The 21185-nt window shown below is 38.5% G+C and overlaps 1 protein-coding gene and 1 pseudogene across 2 annotated transcripts in view; one reads left to right on the forward strand and one right to left on the reverse strand.

The window, feature by feature from the left end:
- The window catches only part of SYNPO2 (synaptopodin 2), a 419056-nt gene that overhangs the window by 36192 nt on the left and 361679 nt on the right, over positions 1-21185 (forward strand). The window lies entirely within an intron of this gene.
- Positions 2841-2959, reverse strand: LOC134943543 (5S ribosomal RNA; annotated as a pseudogene).

Here is a 21185-nt window from a genome sequence, read left to right on the forward strand (position 1 = left end):
CTTGGTCCCAAGTGAGACAAAAGTGAAGAGGTAGCTGTGGAACATTCATCTTACCTATACATAGACATCCGCCATATACAGCCAACTGAGTGCAGATGTGATAACATGTACAGTCTGTGTACAGTAGGTGAAAGGTAGTAGTTGTCATTGTTAAGTATATACAGTATATATTGCAATAGCGCACTATTTATCAACAAATATTTCTGGGATATCTCCCAAAAACACACATTTTGAGGTGGGTGGAGGGCAGCCACAAGTAGTAAGTACCAGCCAGATATATGTAAGGGGTACCACAGCACACATCTCCGATATCTGCCGAGATCCCCTATTTTCAACTGCAAAAGTAGTACTCATGGTATGGAATCCTTCCATGGCAATGGCCACTCACACGTGTGGTAAACAGACCATGCATGCATAGTATCTCAGCGTGGTCCTTCAGAAGAATTGAAAATATCGCATTAATGATCATGTGACTTCTAACACATTGCATGGCCCTATTTGCCCGTTTGCTTACAATTATGCATACACTTTTAGCCTTCAATAATATCTCTCAAAAAGGCTTATTTATTAATTGGGTCAATAATTATTCATTATTGGCGCTTATAGAGGCAACAAGAAATTAGGAATCGTATGAAGGGACAGGGGCTCCAATAGGGCTATGTGGTGTGACAACAGCCGGGGGGTCACGGTCAGACTCATAAGATTCAGCTGCTGATTACCACTTCACATTCCAGCTGCAGCAGCAGGTGCACCATTGTTTGCTGCAGCGCAGGCTGAGCAGTACCAGATGAGAGCCATCCTGTCCCCTATTACAGGTGTTAGCAGGGCTCCTGGGATAGATCCAATTAACTATGTAGCAATAGCAGGTGGTTGTAGTGCTCCATTGGAAGAGCAGCAGTCACACTTGGATCATGATGTGAACCACACAGGAGCTGCTCTTATGCCCCTTCAGGGCTTGGAGCCAAGAGGCAGACATCTCCATACGCCACAGAGTTGAGAACAGTGGTTGCAATATCAAAATGACACATTCAGCAACGGCTTCTCATACCAGTCCCATCTTGGATCCAATGTCTTCAAACTTTGGCCTTGAATTGGCTTTGTGAAAACATTGGCCAACATACTTTCACAATATGTAAGCAGAATCACATCTTGCTCCACTAGTTCACGAAGGTAATGATGCTAAACAACAACATGTTTGGTTCTAGAGTTTATCTTTTCACTGTTTACAAGCTTTATACATCCTTGATGGTCCTCACACGATACTGTCAGTGAGCTGCTGAATCTGCAAAATCCTGTAGTAGCTGACACAAGCAAACAAATCCTTGACTGGCATAGGCTGCTAAAATGTATTCAGCTTCTGCTAATGATAAAACAACTGTAAATTGCTTTTTACTGAACCTTGAGATTGGACTGTTCCCAAGTTTGAGCAAGCAGCTATTTGTTGACTTATGATCTCTGCAATCACCTGTCCAATCTGTATCAATAAATCCTTGCAATTCAAGTTTACCTTCTGCTGGCAATATCAGGGTCAAGTCCTGCGAGTGTTTAAGATACTGCATCACCCTCTTAATTGCATTCCAATCCCTTTGATGAGGTTTACTCACACGTCTCCAAAGATGAGACATAACTGCTGAAATATAAAGCCTTATAGTAGTTTCCTCATATAAAGGTGCCCCCACGGCTTGTCTGTACAGTTCACTATTTGAGAAAATGGAAGAAAAAAGAAAGACTCTGTGCTGGGGCACTCTTAATGAAAATTTGTAGACATAAAAATTTAACTTTTATTAAGAATCCTATAAAATATAGGTGGTCATTCCGAATAGTACGCTCGTTGCCGATTTTCGCTATGCTGCAATTTGCTGCTAACTGCGCATGCGCATGGTACGCAGAGCGCATGCGCTAAGTTATTTAACCCAAAACTTAGTAGATTTGCTGGTGTTCGAGCAACGATTTTCAGTCGCACTGCTGATCGGTGAATGATTGACAGGAAAGGGGCGATTCTGGGTGGTAACTGAGCGTTTTTCGGGAGTGTGCTAAAAAACGCAGGCGTGTCAGGGAAAAACGCGGGAGTGTCTGGAGAAACGGGGGAGTGGCTGGCCGAACGCAGGGCGTGTTTGTGATGTCAAACCAGGAACTAAACGGACTGAGCTGATCGCAATCTGTGAGTAGGTCTGGAGCTACTCAGAAACTGCAACGAATTATTTAGTAGCAGTTCTGCTAATCTTTCGTTCGCAATTCTGCTAAGCTAAGATACACTCCCAGAGGGCGGCGGCCTAGCGTATGCAATGCTGCTAAAAGCAGCTAGCGAGCGAACAACTCGGAATGACCCCCATAGTGTGACAAACAAAAATTGTATTAAATATTTATATATATATATATATATATATATATATATATAAACAACAGTAAGTACTGCCATGGTGAAAAGTTTCTTAGTATATTGATGGGGGTAGCCTAACATATATCTACAAACAAAGAGTAGATGGCTTTTACCTCCTATAGAGTGGTGTCCCGTGGGGTAATTATAGCACCATTAATGTAATAAGGATAAAGAAATGGTTTGTTGCCTAATTTGATGTTGCTTCACCTTCTGTTTAGATATCTAACAGTGGTGTCACCATAGGCATTTTGATTCAGCAAATTATTCAAAATGTTAATAATCTGCTTAATGATTATGGAGGAGAAAAGAAATGTTAGTTTGTTCAGATAAGTAGAAATATTATATTCCCAATATGCTTGTACAAACAGCTCTCAGATACTATTGGTGTAAATTAGTTATATAGAAAGATTATAGAAAAAATAAATAATAAGGGATTATTCCTTCTGCTTTCCAGCAAGGCTGTTTACTGCACCTGGTATTTCTTGGCAGTCTCCCAGACAAGTACTAACCAGGCCTACCAGAGCTTAGCTTCCAAGATCAGACGAGATTAGGCGTCTCCTGTGGAGTATGGCAGTAAACGGCTGGATGAGAGAGTACTCATCCCTGGTAAGTAGAAAGTGTGCTTCTGCTGTCCAGACAAAGGAAATACCGGACAAATATGTCTCTTTTTGTATAGAGACAAAGGCTGGATGAGAGAGCACACTGGCACAGATGTGCAAGAATATAGAAAGAGAAGTAATAGCAATTTATGTCATTATGGCATCAATTGGGTATATAAGAAAATAAGAAAGAAGATTAGTTACAAATAAATATTTGTTGTGCAAGCATGCATATGACTTTTTTGCATATCTCTCAAATTGTCACCAAAATAGAAAAATTCTATTAATCGTTCATAAACATAATTCATACAAAATATACCAGACATATGTCTAAAGATACATGACAGGCAACAACCCAAATAACTGTTTCATGGATATCAGAAAAAACTAACTCATTAGAGCCAAGCATCCAATAATAGCAGTAATGGATATTGTGAAAAAAGGAGACATATATGCACGTCAGTGTCTGACACAAATAATAAGAAAATCATGAATAAAAGTCATTTCTGTCATAAATAAGAATTCAGCAGAAATGCATTGAGGCATATAGTCACAATCACTGTATGAAAACAATATATTAAAAAATGGTGCATAAAATCCAGTAAGCTGATACTTGTAATAACTCTGCCCAAGTGGGCGCTTACATAACTGGGATGTCACCAAGAGATACAGGCTGCGCGGCGCCCTATCTCACCACCAGACGGACCGTTTCACCTCTTTACAGGCTTGTTCACTGTTTTTTTGTTCGGTTCACTATTTGGTAAGATAATCTTCTAAAGTCATGTGTGATGCATTCATTGGTATTGTCACACCTTTTCATCTTCTCGCTGTATGTGGATTGCTAGGTAGTAAGTCACCTCTCCCAGGTTTTCAGTATCATAGTGTGACTCTAGAACTTCACTTACTTTTGTGATCTCTTCTTCTTTTCATGGGTAATAATTATAATTTCCCTTTAACAAACTTTGAGTAAAGGCACGGATCAGCTTTACTTCTTGCGAACGTGTTCCAATAAAACTATGTTAATTTTACAATTACAGGCTCTCGCTGATTTCTTAAGACCATATAGAGATTTTTATAATTTGCAAACATGATGTTCTTGGCCCTTTTGACATAACCTTCGGGCTGTATCAGGTATAATTTTTCTTCTATATCACCATTAAGAAAGAAGTAAATTAAATAAGTTTTACATATTAGTTTTGTTATCTGACTCTTTAAATATGCACGTCTCTCAAATGTTGCCCTAACATTTATGTCCATTTTTATGTATTCTGTTCTTTTACTGTATATGTATGTTGCAATACAATACGTAATAATATTTTTTCAGAATAAAATCAGTTTTGATAACATAATGTCTCACTTGCATATTTCTTAAAACCTACAAGGTTCTGAAAGTACTCTGTTTAGCAACTGATGTTAAAGCGGCATCATAATCTTTATATAACCAGAGTTACATTTGGTCTTAAACCCCCATTTACATCCAGTTGTATGTTTTACTGGCAGAAACTCTGTAAGATCTCATCTCTGCAGCTGTTTGACAGATTCCATCTCTTCATCAGCAGCTGTAATCCATTTTTCTGTTATATTGGTAGGCAGTTTCTGCATCTCTTTCCAGGATCTTTGCTCAAGTTGCAGTGCTATCTAACCAAGATAAGATAGCGGCTTTGGTGGTATTCACTTGTTCCACCTAGTAGATCTCCTGACCAAAGGCAAAGGGGATCTTCCTTCTTCAATAGTAACTGGATCATCCATAGAAACTTCAATTTTATTTCCTCTTCCTCTGGTTGGGGGTTTTGAACTTCTTCCTCATACTGTTCTGCTTGTGTAGGTTTACAAAATGTTTGATACATTGAGTGTTCATCATATATTTCAGTGGCTGCAATATCAAAATGGCATGGATCCGGGGATCACTTTATTTGTATTTGCTAAACTCACTTAGATGAGTATGTTATTAAAGATAACACCATTGTGAAATATATGCTGAAATTGTGTTCAATGTATAATGGACAATTGTTCATGATGTGTGTAAAATCTATGTCCACATGGAAATGTGCATTTGATGTAAGATGATATCATGCTTCAATAAAAGAAAAAAAAAAGAGATGACCCACCCGAACTTTGGGATCCGAGTCCAGATCCGAGCCTGGCTCAGTGGTTTCCTACCTTACTCAGATCCCAAACTGAGGCAAAACGTCATCATCCTGCTGTCAGATTCTCATGGGTTTTGGATTCTATAAAGGTCCCAAGTGATCGGCGCCATTTCCACTCCAGCTGTAGAGAGTGTACTGAACGGACTTGTCCCTCTCAGTACTGTGCTGTATGACTGGCGTGGGGCTGGTGTATCTAAAAGGGGTGCTCTGTCTGTTGTATCAGTCCAGGGGTTATCTGTCTGCTGTATCTGAAAGAGGTGCTTTGTCTGCTGTATCAATCCAGGGATGCTCTGTTTGCTGTATCTGAAAGGGCTGCTCTGTCCATACAACCAGGGGGCTCTGCCCCAGTGTTAATTAAATTAACCTACTAACATCCAGGGGCTGGTGTGTCCTATCAGTATCAGTCCAGGGATGCTCTGTATGCTGTATCTGAAAGGGGTCCTTTGTCTGCTGTACCTGAAAGGGGTGAGCTGTCCATCCATACAGGGACGCCCAAGTGTAAAATTAAAATAATAAAAGCTAAAAACAAAAAGCCTAAAAATGTAATTATAAAAAATATATAATTTTTTTTTGTTTGTGATGTACCACAGTGTACTACACAATTTTTATTTTCATAAGTACTGTGACACTGCCAGTCAGACCGCAGTATATTATTATTTCGTACTCATACACGTATTGTGACACTGTAGGTGGTACATTGTTTGTACAACTTGTGGTGTGTGCTGTACCACACTTGGTTCGTGTTTGCTGATAACAAACAATTGAGAGGAGAGGCGTAGGGGGTCATTCCGACCCGTTCACACGCTGCGGTTCATCGCAGTGGTCCGAATGGGTCGGTTATGCTCATGCGTGGTGGACGCAATGCGCAGGCGCATCGTTGCTCAGCGTTGGCAGTCACTGGGCAACGACGCCGGGAATGAAGAAAGTGGTCGCAGCACGGACCGCAAGAAGATTGACAGGCGGGAGGCGAATCGGGGCATCTACTCACAGTTTTCCGGGCATGGAGATCCGAACGCAGGCGTGTTGAGGCATTTGGAGGGCGGATGTCTGACGTCAGTTCCGGGACCTTCATCGCTCGATCCATAGCACAGGGTAAGTAACTGCAGGGCTAGTTTTCTTTTACACAAAACTTTTTTAGCATAGCAGGGCTGTACAAGCGATCGCAGCCTTGCTATGCTAAAATACACTCCCCCATAGGCGGCGTCTAGTTGATCGCACGAGCAGCAAAAATTTGCTACGTGCGATCAACTCGGAATGACCCCCATAGATGGCTGAAGTCAGGGCATGTAAAATCAAAGAAAAAGTAAAAGTCGGATTAGCAAAAGTCAGATTACTGTAGTGCAATTATATAACCAATACAAATTGTTGTCTATGCAATAAAGACGGTCACCAATGCCCCCAGTGGATAATTTACATTTTTAAAATCAAACAAATTAAATTAAATTACTAATCAATCCTTCCTTCTACTACATACATACTCAACCTCCATTGGGGCCCTGGTCTAGTTATTGATACAAATCTGTGTCAGATCATTTTTGCTGATTTTGGGTTCATATTTTTTTCACTAAAACGGCTAAAATAACATGATTTTACCTTTTTTTTATTCCTAGCATATTATTAACCCCAATAACATTCATTTCCAGGCATTTCCAGGCAATTTTGACCACAGTACAAACAATGAAAAATTTATTTTGTACAATATATATTTTTAGATGCTATAATCATCTGTACAGATTATTTTCAACCTCAATGTAGGATCAGTTCCTGAAAGTTATGTTCGACCTGGAGAAAGTAACGCTTCATCCAGCTTTACACAAGGTATGTAGGGGGTAGTTCAGACCTGATTGATGCTGTGCGTTTTCGCACAGCGGGCGATCAGGTCTGAATTGTGCATGCGTATGCACCGCAATGCGCTGGCGCTTTGGATGACTGCACCAGGCATCGGTGCCTACCGATAGGATGGTGCGAAAAATTTCGAACGCACAGGCATTTGCAAGGTGGTTGACAGGAAGAGGCCATTTGTGGGTGGCAACTGATCATTTTACTTGAGTGTCCAGAAAAACGCAGATGGGATCAGCCATTTTCAGGGAGTGTGTCTGACATCAGCTCCGGCCCCGATCAGCTTCAAACAATCGCAGCGGCTGACTAAGTCCTGGGCTGAGCAGACAACAAACACAATTAGCAGCGCTAAACATCAATAAATATTCAACACCGTAATGGATATAATAAAATTAATTAATATATGTGGAGATGCGTGGACTGAAGGCGGGAAAAAAAGGTTATTTATTTAAAAACATATATGTAAATATATTTGATCAACAATACTGGTTAAAAAAATAGATAAAAAATTCATAGTATCTAGAACACCAAAGGGATACTATAGTGAATTGTCAGTTCCTTATTTCATGTGGACTATAGATGAATGGGTGCAAATTAGAATTAGGGCTGATGGCACAGTACTGATGGTGATAATTACCACAATAATCACAGCTGGAGGAGAAGGATCCTCTGGATAGCGTCCCTTTCTTGGGGAGGAGAGTTAAACTCTGGGATCCTAAATCCTCACCAGGTTGCGGAATCCTCAATGCTGAGTTGATGAGTGGAGTCACCGGTGGGCAGATGCTGTTTGCCCAATCCTCTGTGAATGTAATTCAAAGTCCACTAAAGGTCCAGATAGCCCATGTAGTTTTCAATCAATAGCGGTGAGCTGGAGTCAAAAACCTAACGCGTTTCGCTGCTGTGCCTGCAGCTTTTTCAAAGGTAATCTAGTCAGTCCCAGGGTTTCTATATTTATACCCTAAGATGGCTGCTGATTGATCCACACCTGTTCAGTCCACTTATCTCCAATTAATTAATCCATTACACAAAACAGAAGTAAAGATTTTTCTACATACATTATACATTAGACTCTTTGTTAATACATACTTTATCTTTTATTATTATGTGCAAAAAAGCTAAAAAGCTAAAATGATAAATGACAGTGTTGCCTAGCAACTGAAATATACACCTTATATATATTTCAGTTGCTAGGCAACACTGTCATTTGACCCGGAAAGAATTATCCAACTAAGATCAGGATAGTCACATGACTACAAGGATATCTAATGACCTGGATGTAATTCCTATAGTTAAAAACCATTTTAACTCCACTCATCAACTCAGCATTGAGGATTCCGCAACCTGGTGAGGATTTAGGATCATTGGTAATTAATAAAGGGTGAGGGGAAAGGGAAATCTTCTGCACTAGTCAAAAGTTGATTTATATTATTTTTAATATGATATATACCCCATTAATACTTAAATTGTAATTTTTTATTTTTTATTCTTAATTCGCAGTCATATGTTGGGGGTGCTGCCATAGACAATAAAGTTGAGGACAAAAAAGAGGATAGAGAAGATTGTCTCTTGGTTGGCGCACAAAGAAAAAGAGAAATTAATCAATCTAAAATGTAACTTTTCATAAAGGTCAATTAAAATGATGTGAAATATATATGGAAAAAATATTTAATAATAAAAGATACTGTATCTATTAAAAATTGTTGTATTCACTGTGTATTATTTATTATACTTCCATTTATGGTGGTGTGTTAATGCTTACAGGACCTAGGCCATTTATACCACTATTCCCAATACGGTTATGTAAATAAGGATCCGCCAGATCAATACCCCTGATGAAGCTGATGTGAAACGTGCACGTTGGGTGGCGTTTCAGAGCGGCATGAACTTGCCTGCTTAAATTGACTGTGTAAAAATGTTGAAATGTAATAGGAATGGTGTAAATCATGTGTAATAGGACCAGGTTCACTATTATTGAAGGATCAGCAATTTAGCGATCTAAGGGAGAGGAGAGAGATAAGGGAGAGGAAAGAGAAAGTGTCTGCGAGTAGAGTAATATGTGAGCGCTCCTAATGCCGGACTTCATTCGACCTTAAGAGGCGTTATAATTGATCCTTTATACAACATTCTGCAGCATAGCCTTTTGAAATATGTGGAGCATAACATATGAGCGTATGTGAATCAATGTAACACATGGTATACACATATGAGAAGCCGCTACACGGATATGCTAATTGAGACAAAACTACGTACATATGTCCCAGCAGTTTCTCACTCTTATCTATAGCAAAATTCACATTAATAATGCAAATGAAGATAACGTGCTGAATATAGATGAGACACATGAGAATGAATTGCATATGTGTAAATCAGTAGCTATCAGTGAACACCTTCACGATTAACTCCCGCAATCCTATTAAATTGACTAGCTACGTGCCAAAGTGATCTGTTTGCACTTAGTAGTCGTCTTGCTAAAATCAATGTGGTAGCAGCACCTGATCCTGTGCTTTAGAAAATGTTTAGATCAGGATCCGATTACGGAGCTAACTATACACATTAAGATATTTAATATAGATAAAAGACGCTCTTGTGCATCCACTTTCAGAACAATAGAGACACAGCATGTGAATATTAATATTAAGTGGCATAATAAAAGGTTTTAAAAACCACTCTTGCCATAAATTATAAGATATCAGACATTTAATACTGTGGTAATCTGGCCATGATACACCATATGCACTAACGGCTACTCACTAAGATTGTCATAGTAGGACCAACACACAAAGCCAATTGTAGCAATTGATTCTAAGGCAGTGTTACATGTAAATATCTGTATCTAATAGACAAGGTGTATAAGGTAATCAGCCATACTTAATATTAATGACACGTTCATGAAGCTGATAAATTGAGCTCATTACGTACACTAACCTGCTTTATTCTGACAGTGAGCCTCTTTGCAACAGACGAGATTTAACTATATGAGTAGCTACAGTGTTGTGACATTGGATGATAGAGTCATAACATCATATGGCTCAATATGTTACAATGTGGGTCCCTACAATAAATAAATAAACCATAACAGCAATACGCATAGGAGCTCTGAAAGGATCAACTCCATATAACCAGTTACAGTACTGTGGCATCTGATAATAGAATGGCAAATGTGTATGGATCAATACATTACAGTGTGATCCCTTTCAATAAACAAATTATCTCCCTTCGCGGTTACTCACTACGAATGACATTGTAGGATCAATATATAGAGTCAATTGCAGTAATTGCTCTGAAGGCAGTGTGCCATGTAAACATATATATTTCCAACAGATTGAGTACATATGGTAACTGTACACACTAGCTTGTTTTATCTGGCCGTTGAGCCTATCTGTAACAGATGGGACTTAATCATACAAGCAGCCACAGTGTCACGGCATTGGATAGCAGAGCCGCAACATTTTATGGCTCAACATGTTACAATGTGTGTTCTTTTCTCCCAATAAATGAACTGTCATAGCAACATGTATAGGAGCTTTTGAAAGGATCAATCTTACACAACCAGCTACAGTGTTGCTGCAGCAGTGAGTAGAATCATAACAGTGTATGGCTTAACACATTATAAAGGGATTCCTCTCAATAAACGAATTATATCTCCTCAGACATATAGAATCCCAAGGCCATTAAGAATTGTATTGATCTGGCGGATCCTTATTTACATAACCGTATTGGGAATAGTGGTATAAATGGCCTAGGTCCTGTAAGCATTAACACACCACCATAAATGGAAGCATAATAAATAATACACAGTGAATACAACAATTTTTAATAGATACAGTATCTTTTATTATTAAATATTTTTTCCATATATATTTCACATCATTTTAATTGACCTTTATTAAAAGTTACATTTTAGATTGATTAATTTCTCTTTTTCTTTGTGCGCCAACCAAGAGAGGATTTAGGATCCCAGAGTTTAACTCTCCTCCCCAAGAAAGGGACGCAATCCAGAGGATCCTTCTCCTCCAGCGGCGATTATTGTGGTAATTATCACCATCAGGACTGTGCCATCAGCCCTAATTCTAATTTGCACCCATTCATCTATAGTCCACATGAAATAAGGAACGGACAATTCACTATAGTAGCCCTTTGGTGTTCTGGATACTATGAATTTTTTTATCTATTTTTTTAACCAGTATTGTTGATCAAATATATTTACATATATGTTTTAAATAAATAACCTTTTTTTCCCACCTTCAGTCCACGCATCTCCATATATATTAATTAATTTTATTATATCCGTTACGGTGTTGAATATTTATTGATGTTTAGTGCTGCTAATTGTGTTTGTTGTATGATATTTCTAGTTATACAGGTGTGACTATACCTGTTCCTATAGCAGCTGCTCAAATTAGCACAACAGCCCTTTATGCGCCTGATTTAACCTTTGGTTAAACCTCATCTCTGGTCTGAGCAGAGACTGCACAAACTGATGTTCATGGAGCTCTGCTACAAAAGCGAACGCACACCTGTACAGCACTTTTCCCCTCCCCCTGTAGGCGGCGACTATCTGATCGCAGGGTAGTACCATGTAAATGTTTTTGACCGGTATACATAACTAATATTTATATTAATTCAACATACAGTATTTCCACTTTATTGCAAACATCATGGCAGAAAGGGAGTGCAATTGCACCGAGTCCTGGATGCGGCTCCCTTATATGGAATCCAAAATCTGCAAGATCCGATGCTGGATGAAAACAATATTGTGATGTGGTCAAAACTGACTGGAAATTAGTGCAAATGAATGTTATTGAGGTTAATAATAATAATGTAGGAACAAAAACAGACCCAAATTCTGTGATTGTAGCTGTTTTTATGATTTTTTTGTAGAAAAAAAAAACCAGATCCAAAACCAAAAGCCGCAAGGGTGGTTTTGGCAAAACCAATACAGATCCAAAACCAAAACACAAGATGTGGGCCGGCGCACATCTCTAATTAGCAATATGGATGAATCAGCAAGGTGTTATTTCCTGCTCCTTGTTTCCTCTGTTCCAATTTTACATACAAAAGAGTGGAGCTGATTGTACCTCATTGCCTGAGGTTTATGGAGACTTGTCAAGATAAATGTAAACAGAAATAGAAACGCAATCCCTTGAAGCTTACAGCCTGTTCCTTATTTAAACTATGTCTCTACACCAACTAACGTTGTTATCCAAATATCAGAAGACGACTTGCAGGCAAAGCCTGCTAGAGAAACATTCATGAAGCATCCATGTGTAATGCAATGTCAGCATTTTCTACAATTTTGTGTAAACTGGCACGTGGCCGTCTACAGAAAATGTAGTCCCATTTAGAAATTGGACTGAGTTTGTGTTATTTAGTAGGTGCCCAACATTGGGTGCACATTATGTTCCCTTTCATCAGACATAGCAGCAGTAGAAGCTAGCCCATATAACTAAACTCTAAGAAATGTAATTTATAATAAATTAAGTAATTAAGGATATCGTTGAAAGATCCACATGTATCTGAATAATCTGGAATATGTGGGATACAACATCTTTAAAGCTGGTGATTCAAAGAATTTATTAGAAATTATGTTTAAAACACAACACACATCTTATTCAGAACACAATAATAAAATATGTTATATTGAATTTTTTTTATTATGTAAAAAGCTACTACCATGCAGTCCTGGTCATGATGGCGGAACACATCCCTTAAATTCGGGACTACCCTGCTCAAATGTCAAAATAATATTTTTTAAGGTAATTTACAAACTGCATATGTACCAATGAACAGTAACCCATAACCATCTCAGTTAGGATTGATCAAATGTGAATAAGTGAAAGTAGATTAGTTGCTACGGATTAGCTCAAATGTGCACTGTAAATAAAACTCCCAGTTTTTTAATCAAAAACAGTGAAAATTCTGACAAGTTTCTGGGTTGGCAACAAATGTAATTTTCCTTGACATGTACTGTAAGGTCTTTGATCTATTTAAGGATTTCAACATGTATATGAACATAGCAATACAAATGAAACATTAAAGTTACAGCAAAACCACATATTCTTCACAATGCTGAACAAAAGTAATCTCTAAAGCACAGATTTGTCTTACAAATGTTTTTTTTTACACTATAGACCTGATTTACAGTCCTATTTAAGAGATGAAAAGCCGTATCGCCAGACCTAGGGGTAGATGTATCAAGCCTGGAGAAGTGATAAAGCAGTGATAAGTGGAAGGTGATAACGCACCAGCCAATCATTATGGGTTTGAAAAATGACAATTAGGAGCTGAAAGAACAGAAAGAAAACAGCAATTTCCAGCAGTTCCGTAGGACAATAACAACACACATTGACAGTACAACTGGAATCATAATGACATGCGGAAGGAAAATCGTCCACCGTAAAAAGTTATCAAATACAATAACATTAACAAAAATAAAGTATCCAACATAGGACAAGAAAAAGAGGGGGAGACAAGGGGAAGAAGAAGAGGGAGAGGCAGGTGAGAACTCAGGTGCTACTCAATAAACAATAAACTACTCAATAAACATCTCAGTGAAGTGTCTGGGTAGTAAGGCCCTACATTGGAGTATGGGGCACAAGAGCAACATAGTTTTCGGTAGTCTTAAAGTCCATCCAATTAAACCAGGTAGCTGTATAGTCGGAATATTTCTCTAGGGCTGTATAGAAAACATCGTCCATATGCATATAAAAATCAATACGCTTGAACCACTCCCACATTGTCAGCGGTACTACAAAGTGCCAGTGTACTGGGACAATAGCTCCTTCTGCATTGTAACTTCTTAATTATTAATAAACAACTCTTAATACATAACCAGTAAATATTATTGCTTATACTTGTATTGCATTTACACTACAGACACCATGATATTCATATCATAAACTCATAGTAACCAGCAACAAAGAACGTATACAGTATAGTACAATACATTTGGTAATATTTTGTAACTCGGTGTAAGGTTATTTCCCATATAGATCTATTGTGAGGTATTAGTGTCCTAACCCTTAATGCCACGTGGTCTATGGTAGGAAGAGCAGATATGTATTGCAAGTTCTTGTATTGTGTAGACCATATGATCACCATCATTTCAGAAACCCAAAACTGCATTTTATTCCAACCATGCTATTCTTTATATAGACTATCAAGAGCACAACCTACAGTCATATCTGTATAATAAGTTACACACATCAGCTCATGAATATAGCATCCCTGCCCCATTGTGTACAATGAAATGCTGTATATGTGTACTATATTCAATGTTTTTATCATAAGTGGCAAGCTAGTGCTACTGAAGGTCATCATTATATTGGCATCTTGCTGCACCAACCTACCTGCACTTGCAGATGATTTACCCCCAACATGTGTATCTGCATCTACAGTACATAAAGGTCTACCTCAGTCGCTATTATAGGAACACATCGCTACTATATTCAACCTAACCTTGCTCCCTCCTACTTACCCTTGTTCTGCCAGGCCTGCCTAAGTATAAGAAGCATTCATGGTGCAAATGTACAATACAGAAAGCCCTATTTTTGCAAAGAAAACAGACATACATCCAACTCTACATGATGCCCATTGTTTCCAAAAGATCGCTGAAAGCAGGGTACTTCAAATGATATACATTTAAAGTAAAATAAAGTAGCATTTAAGTATCCGTAGTACTTAATAACAAGAAATTTAATATACAAAATGATGAAAAGTACCTAAAGATGTAGGGTTACATAGCTTTTTAAATAAATAAATTATACATGTACTGTAGGTATACTTTAATGGCAAATATGAGTAATTTAATAAAGATTTTAAATCCACATACCCTGCCGCTACCAAAAAATCCACACCCTATCTACTGACCCAAATTATTGTAAAACGTCTTAATGATGGAAATCGCACAATAGTGCAGATTGTAAGGGAATGATATACTTCCTTACAGTCCTGTAAAAGAGACCCAGCCATGCACGGAGTGTACTGACCTTACTCATGTCTCACATCAAAGTGTGTATGCATGGTGCAGCGCAATCGCTGTCTGCAAGTGCTTTTTGCAGTGTACAGTATGTCTCATAGGGAATTCATTTGTTATTTGGGTGGCGCTAATTAATGGGTGCCGAACGGAGCAGTTCAGTAGTTCCGGGCACCAAATAATTATTGCGCATGGCGCGCCCAATTAGTCAGGGTTTAGATAAATAACCCATATAAAGTCTTTTCACATATTTCTGCTCACACTGACCTCAGTGCACTTACTGACCCACAACTCACTCACTTTCTTTCCACATCAGAGCACTCACTGACCCCCTCACAGCACCCCCTGGCCCCTTCACTGTCCTCCTCACAGCACCCCACCTTGCTCCTTCACTGTCCACCTGACAGCACCCCGCCCCCTTCACTGTCTACCACATAGCAACCCCTGACAGCTTCACTGTCCACCTCACAGCACCCACCCACCCTCTTTACTGACCCCAACCCCCTCCCCCATGTGTCTTTCCATGGCCTTAGCTCATACCTTGTGTCTCTATAGCAGCCACACTTCATTTACCTCATCTGCCGTAGTCCCTGGATATTCTGCATGCTCTGCATACTGACCTGAGCTTCTCTTCACCACGGCATTGGCTCCTCTTCTGCTCTACAGTGACAGTCATGGCACCTGTGAGCATGTGAGGCCAAGGGGGGCACATGACCGGGGTCCAGGAGCAACTCTCCTGTTGCTGGCCCTGGGTCTGTGGCACAGCGGTAGAGTCTAAGCTAGGAATCAAGAGGGCAGGAAACCAATCACACTCCTCATAGCTTCAGATGTCTGATCAGAGTCTGTTTTTAGCAGTTACACAGCGCAGCTGCGGGCAGCCCTGGAACACTAAAATTGCACCAGCCCGGGGGACAGATGGCACCCTGTTCCCCGACCCAGCTTGTCATTGCAGGGTACATACTTCAACAATAATGTTGAAAGTTTATTCTAAAAATATAAATGAATAAAATGTTTAAAATACTGTATATTTTCACCTTTGTCAATGTTGTAGTAAAACAAATGGTAACAATAATTGCTGCTGAGAAGACAACTGCCAGCATGCTATCATTTGGGAAATAAATATTAAACAACATGTTTACACAGATACATAAAATCACTTTACAATCAGGGTGGCGGAAAATGTAGTTACTTTTGCAGTATTTATTTTGGTATCTTTCTATAAGATATGGTGAACGTAAATGCTTGCGTGAAAAATAATAAAAAATATTCTCTTATCACTGATATATAATATTCTCCTAGCACTGGTGAGAAGACATGCATTAAAAAAAAAAAACAGTGGAGTGGAGTAATAAGAATGTGTGTTTTTTCACATTTGGGAGACAATCAAGTAACATTCAAAGCATACTTAACCACTGAGGGGTTAATAAATAAGACACAGTAGGGGATAATTGTATGATTCTTTTTAACCAAGACTATGATTATAGCTGAAATGAGCAGCAACTAGTGGAACACTGGATTGAGGGGGTGGAGGGTCAGCTGGGTGATCAGAAATTAATACCTAAAATATGTCTGCAAATATACCAGCCAAATAACTCAAAAAGTAATGAGCACTATAATAATTACATGTAAGACATATAACTAAATAATGTTATATTCCTGGGAGATTTCTATATGACAGCTCTTGATTGTAGCATTACAACATGTTTTTCAGAGACTGTAATGTTATATATTACAATATTCTCTTGAGAGACTGTAGAAACATACGGTTATACTGTAAATATTTATATGACAATATTGATTGTAATAAAATGACCTTTCCATGACAGAATAATGTGCACTCCATTAGACCTTTTGTTTCTTTGATTTCAGATGTTCCATCATCCCACTAAAATGTAATTCATTCCCTGTTTTGATGCTTTCATGTAGTTTTACAATGACTTCACATTCAGCTTTAAGATAATGACAGACTTGCTTATTTTCTTTTACCTGTACAGTTATTGTGAATTCCATATGTCTCTCCTTGTACTATCTACTGTAGTACTTGTAGTAAATTAAGTAAGTCAATTTGACTGGCAATCAATTAGGTTTCAAAGTAGAGATGAGTGGATCTGGTTCTCAGAGAACTAGACCCACCTGATCTTTGCAATCTGAGTCTGGATCCGAGTCCGGCTCGGGACTTCCCGCCTTACTCAGATCCCAAAACAAGGCATCATCCTGCTTTTGGATTCTAGAAAGGTCCCCGTGATTGGCGCCATGTTCACTCTGGCTGTGGAAAGTGTACTGGACGGACATGTCCGTCTAAGTACTGTGTTGTCTGGCGTGGGGCAGGTGCTCTGTCTGCTGTATCTGAAAAAGGGGTAAGTTGTCTGCTGTATCTGAAAAGGGGTGCTCTGTCTGCTGTATCTGAAAGTGATGCTCTGTGCGTCCATCCAGGGGCTCCACCCCAGTGTAAAATTAAAATAATAAAAGCTAAAAACAAAAAGCCTAAAAATATAATTATAATTTTTTGTTGTTGTTGTTTGTGCTATTTCCGAGTGTACTATACAATTTTTATTTTAGTTTCACAAGTACTGTGACACTGCCGGTCAGACCGCAGTATATTATTTCCTACTCATACACGTAATGCGTGACACTGTTGGTAAAGGTCAACTGCAGTGTTCGATTACTATTTCTGACGCACACACATATTGTGTGACACTGTGGGTGAAGGTGGTACCACAGTAATATATTTTAGTTCCGACTCATACATGTATTGTGCGATACTGTTGGTAAAGGTCAACCGCAGTGTAGTATATTTTATTTCGTACTCATACATGTATTGTGCAACACTGTTGGTGAAATTAAACCTCAGTGTTTAATTACTATTCCTAGTGGGTGGGAGGACGCAAGGACAATTTTAACTTGCACCTCTTTTCTTTGCATTATGTGCTGTATAGAGCATTGCTGACTGTGACAACAAACATTTGTATAGTTTATTAAACAGCCACCCTGTCTGCCACTGCAGTGCCATTCTGTTTCCTAGATGTGCCATGTTGGAAGTTTAAGGGCCACATGTTTGTGCCGCCCACTGCTGTCGCTTAGTATAGTCATCCAGCTACCTCGGTGCAACCTTTTGTCATAAACTGGATGAAAACAGTATTGTGAGGTGGTCAACATTGTGAGGTGGTCAACATTGACTGGAAATTTATGTTACTGGATTTAATAATACTGTAAGACCAAAAATAGGCCTAAATTCTGTGATTTTAGCTGTTTTTATGATTTTATAAGGGAGGTTTTGGCAAAACAAATACAGATAGAAAAACACAAAGAAGATACAGATCCAATACAAGAACTCTAAACTCGGGATTTGGACTGGCGCACATCCCTATTTCAAACTCATATTTTTACTGTCACTCTGCTACGTAAGCTTTGGGTTAACCTTGTATGATATCAGTAGTTCTCATTTTCAGTCCTAATGGACATGTTTTCTTTATCCTTTTAAAACAAAGGTGGAAGGAGTCCTCTTCCCGAGACCCAGAACAAATGACAAGCCAAGGAGACCTGCCACAACTACCTAATCTAGAGCGTGTTTGGTCACAGAAAGAGACAACCGCACTGATTGGTTAGATGCAGACAGACCTCACAGTGGGTCTTAATAAACTTTATTGGAATCATCAAATAATCAAAAAACTACAACTAAGTTGGCAGAGCCGGTCCTAGGCATATTCAAACTAGGCAAGGAGATGCCTGTTTCTGATGGATCTCTAGTTTGGGGATGGTCAATGATTGCTGCAGCTGTAGCTAAATGAATTGGCAGCACTGGTTTCCGCTTGCAGATGCACAAACTCCCACTAGTCATACGTATTCTTGCATTAGCATAAGGTAGTAAATCTAGGTTCCGTCTTGCATGTGACTCAGAATCAGACCCAGAATGTGTATATATATATATATATATATATATTTTTTTTTTTTTTAAATATATTTATATATATACATACACACATATATATATATATATATATTCCACAAGAAATAGACCAACGTTTTGGGGTCTGTAAACCCCTTTGTGAAGGTGAACAATGGGGTTTACAGACCCCGCAACATTGGTCTATTTCTTATGGAATACACGTTGATCTTTACAGCCTCTAAGTGCCGCTATTTTTTCCAGTCTACGCATCTTGTATTAGAGGGCACCAGAGCAAAATTGCTTTAAAGGAGGGAGTGCCGGTACGTACTTCTGTTATATATATATATATATATACACACATATATATATATATATACCCTAACCCACCCCACAGCTAGTGCCGAACCCTAAACCGAGTACTTACCATCAGTTGTGCTTACAACTAATTTCCAAATGTCCTTTGGGAATTTAAGGTTCAGCATTAATACTTTCCTTCATGATATAATGAATAATTTATAACACATGGAGCTAGGAATTATGTCATTATGAAATATATTTGCTTTAGCCCTCATCAATTATTCTTATATAATATGTAAAAGGTTACAGCATTGAGATATACATACATAAGCAGAAGAAACAAACTATAAGGCATTACATGAGGTTTTGTGCAGCATGTTCAAATCGGGTGTACTACGTTATGTCGGCTGCTGGCGTCTCGGCGCCCAGCATACCGGTGCAGTGATCCCAACCGCCGGCATGCCGGCAGCGGGCCGAGCGCAAAACAGCCCCTTGTGGGTTCGCTGTGCTCGCCATGCATGCCACGCTATTTATTCTGCCTCCAGGGGTGTCGTGGACACCCCAAGAGGGAGAATAGTTGTCGGTATGTCGGCTGTCAGGATCCCGGTGCGGGTAGGCTGAGCGCCGGCATCCTGACAGCCGGCATATCGAATGCCTCCCGTTCAAATCATTAGTGGTTTTCTATAACATGGGGAGTTACAGTACTTTGACTCTTTGTGCATTGTATTATGTATCAGTCGGTATCATTATACATTTCTCAACAGCCATGAAATAATGTAAAACATATGTCATGAATAATGTATTTTGCAATCAAGATGTCTAGTAGTCTGATGTTTTTACAGGACACTGTCAGGTTTCTTGTAGACACATGGAGTGTTTTTACATTCTGTTAAGATTTTACTGAAGGGATAAATAATATATATGATAGATAATTATTGCACACTTAATTACCAAGATAACGGAGGAAGAGATAATGTAATAACTTCGGCACCATCTGTTATATGTCACTATTTAACCAGTTATGTGGGCTGTTGGTTTTGTATCAAAGTTCTGTATGAATGTGTTACTGTATGTTAATTTGCATCTATTCCTTACAGCAAAATATTCTATTTATTTTCGGGGGTTAATTCTGCAAATTGGTTGAAAAGCTTAAAATTTTCATGTTTGATAGCTCAGTTCATTTGTTAATTTTTCCCTTTAATTTGTTATCTGTTACAGCATCTTGACTAAACTTTCTCTTAGGAATCATCTTTTTTATGTACCTTGGTTAAGTCAGCCATAAATTTGTGATGTAAACGATTTTAAGTCTAGGAGGACCAGAATACAGTATGTTAACAACATTATTTCTGAATTGGCTTAGCAGATGGAATTTTTATCACCCTATCTAGGGGCTGCTGGTTACTATTATTTAACCTAACATTTTGTCATATACATACTGTATGCTGTTATCCATTTTTCAAATAATACATTTAGGTTTTTTTTTCATAAGAACACTATGAATTGTTCAGAGGAAAATTATGGCTCCCTACTGGTCATATTTATCAATATTGAAATAAATAATCAAAATATCTTCTGCACTTCTGTACCGGAGCAGCTCTGTTCATGGATAGTAATCACCAACTACCCAAACGCAGCAGACAGGTTAGAAATTTAGAACATGCGCTTTGTGTGTTGTTATATAAAAGAAACTGAAGTATGAGCATATACAGTAGGGAGGTAATTCCCTTTATGCTGATACTTCTGTTTCTTTTATATAACTGCTAAGCAAAGAGAAGAAAAAAGAAAGACTCTGTGTTGGGGCACGCTTAGAAATTTGAAATAAGTTTATTAAAACTTAACATTTAATTAATAACGAATAAAAGTAATGAGGAGTTTGATACAAAAAAATTGTTCAAGAACACAAAGTAAACATATATATTGACAGAAATCAGGATAAGCCTGATACAAAATTATGGGCACCTGTGGTGAAAAATATACTGAAAAACATAAAAAATTACAAAAAATTAATATTATTAAGGTGCCTGAGTTAATCAAAATTCAAAATTGGAGTAGAGGTAAATGA

This window comes from Pseudophryne corroboree, chromosome 1 (genome assembly GCF_028390025.1).
Source record: "Pseudophryne corroboree isolate aPseCor3 chromosome 1, aPseCor3.hap2, whole genome shotgun sequence".
Taxonomy (NCBI): domain Eukaryota; kingdom Metazoa; phylum Chordata; class Amphibia; order Anura; family Myobatrachidae; genus Pseudophryne; species Pseudophryne corroboree.